This window comes from Neopelma chrysocephalum, unplaced genomic scaffold (assembly GCF_003984885.1).
Source record: "Neopelma chrysocephalum unplaced genomic scaffold, ASM398488v2 Primary Assembly neopelma1_63, whole genome shotgun sequence".
Classification (NCBI taxonomy): Eukaryota; Metazoa; Chordata; class Aves; order Passeriformes; family Pipridae; genus Neopelma; species Neopelma chrysocephalum.
In genome coordinates, this window is record NW_020897720.1 from 4,874,599 (window position 1) to 4,877,445 (window position 2,847).

Genomic DNA, 2,847 nt, shown 5'->3' on the forward strand with positions numbered 1-2,847 from the left:
AGCGGCCACACCGCGGCGGCGGCCCCGGGGGCGGCCCGGCCCTGCCCTGCCCTGCCCTGCCCTGCCCTGCTCCCGCCCCGGTCCCCGCGCCCCGGCCCGGCCCCCGCGCCCCGGCCCGGCCCGCCTGTGGGGGAAGCCGCGCCCCGGCCTGCGGGAGCGCCGCTCCGGCCCGCCCCGTGCCCGCCCGGGTGGCGGCTTCGCACGTTTCTCCTCCCATCGCACATCTGTGGCGGAGATTATTGCCCGGGTTTACTGTGTGAGCTGAGAGAATAAACCCTTAATCTCCTGGAAGGGCTGGTCGTGGAGGGGCGGCGGGAGCAGCCGGCACCACCGAGGGGCTGCGGGGCCCGACCCCACCGACATGTGCCACGACGTCCCCAAAAGAGCATCGTCCCACGGACGATGGCTGTCCACTTGTCTCCATGGCTGTCGTCACACACTCACCCGGCCACTTTGCCCTGCGGCCCGTTTCCTTCGGGAACACGCCAGGAATTTGGCCCGGGTGCAGCAGCTGCCTCATCACCTCCTTCCCTCGGCTGGGAGCCTCCAGGAGCAAACTGCAGCCCACCAAACAACTGCTCCTCCTCGTCGGTCTTTCTGGCTGCCATGAGGTGGATGGCGGCAGCTACTCACCGGGAAAACGGGAGATACTATCAGTGCCAGCCCCATGGAGCTGAGAAAATCAATTCCTAATGTAAACAACGGCACCAAGTCAAGACCCAGCCATCTCAAGCCACCCTGAGCCACCCCTCGGGCAGAGACATGCACAATGGAGCCAGCGGTGACCTCTCACCCCAGACTGTGACAAACAGACACATTTGTGGATAATCCCCAGATGACTGGAATTCCCCTGTTCTCCACCCCAGCCATCCAGGCTCGCGAGGAGAGTGAGGGCGGCTGGCGAACACGAGCCCCAGCGTGGCGCTCGTTCCAGATCGAGCGCGGCATTCCTGTCAACTCAGCCATGAAACGCAACGCGGGGCCTGTGCCAGCTTCGTGCTTCTCTGCAAATTGGGGAGAAGGGATGGTCTTGCACAAAGCTTGGGCTGACAGGATGGGCTCCAGCCCACGCCTGATGTCAAAAAGTTAATCCACCTGTGTTTTCCAGCGGGTGGATCCAGGCACAGGAACCTGACACCAGCTCAACCTTTTGTCTCTGCTTTTTTTATCCACTAAAGCACGATTCTCTCAATCTTCACACCACAGCCTAATTCAGGCTGAGTCACCGCCTTCAAATATGGTTTGCGAGCCACATTTTTCTGGATGAGGCCTCCTAATTATAAAAAAGGATGTAATACTAATTACATGCTTATCTTGTAGGCAGGATATAAAGTTTAATGAGCTGTCATTTACGCCATATGCACACAGCCCCATAAAAGCACGAGATGTTATTATTTGGATTACGTTCCTTAATTCTACACTGTACAAAGCCACAGGAGCATTATTTTGGTTTTATCCTTCTACATCACCATTCTTCTCGTTCATATTAAAAAGTGTTCCAGCGCTTACTGCTAATAGAGAAGAACCTGTAACTAGATTTGTAGGACACTGCCTTAGAGGATCAGAATATTTGGGGCTGGAAATTAATTTTTTTTCAGTACTTTTCCAGAACCACAGAAAGTGACAATGCTCAGACTGTCCTTTTCTGATGAAGACAGAATCAAGGCCTTACAAAGCTCTGTCACATGTGAAGCACCACACACACCACAGGACTGGAACTGAGGCCTCGGGAAGGCAGTGAGGGCTTTTCTCCCTTTTTTCTGGCTTCATTCACCTGGAGACACTCACTGTGTTTGAGCTCCAAGTGTGTGAGCAGAGCAGGGCAGCATGCTGCAGTGGGGAAAAACAGCCATGAACATCTTCCAGCTCCATTTTCCTAGGACTGTGCTTCCAAACAGTAAAGGGACCAACAGGGATCATCAAGTCCAACTTGTGGCCCTGCATAGGAATCCCACTATATGCCTGAAGGGAAAAACAAGCATCCAAAATCCCCAAATTCCACACCCTCCTGCCTGTAGCTGACAGCAGCTTGCAACCCTCTGCAATCCCTGCCATATTTACTTGCTTTATTTTTTTAAGCAACTGGATTGTCTCACCCCAAGCGAGCCAGGTCAGCTGGACACTGTGAAGGGATCCAGTAGCTTTGCCGTTATCCCAACAGAACCCTGCCCACGGATCCCTGGGGCTCAGCACTGGGCCCACCAGCTCAGCAAGCACTCCTCTGAGCCTCTCCAAGGCTGTGCTCACACATCCTTCCCGCAGATGAAAGCTGTGGCCGCCGTAATCCCACACTCCCACCCCCGAGCCCGTCCTTGACCACACATTAGCACATTCTCCCTTGCTCAGTCACCACCCCGCATCCCACAGCTCACTCGCTCAGGGAACAACGCCAGCAGAAAACTAGTCCAGCTTTAAAAAAAAAACAAACTAAAAAAAATTTTAAAAGAGCAGTTTCTACCTAAGTGAGCTGATTCTGGAATCAAGTTACCACAGGTGCAGGGGTGGGGGCTGCCACAGCCAAGTAGGAGGAAGAGGGAGACTGACAGAGGGCAGGGTTAGAGGAGATAATAGGAAGAAATTTTCCCTGTGAGGGTGGTGAGGCCCTGGCAGAGGTTGCCCAGAGCAGCTGCAGCTGCCCCATCCCTGGAAGTGTCCAAGGCCAGGTTGGACGAGACTTGGAGCAACCTGGTGTAGTGGAAGGTGTCCCTGCCCATAGCAGGGGGTTGAAACCAGAGGATCTTTAAAGTCCCTTCCAACCCCAACCACTCTATTATTCTTTGACTGCAGTAGCATCAGATCAGTCCCAGTGTTATCTCTGGATGGGTCACACAGCTGAATTAAACAGGT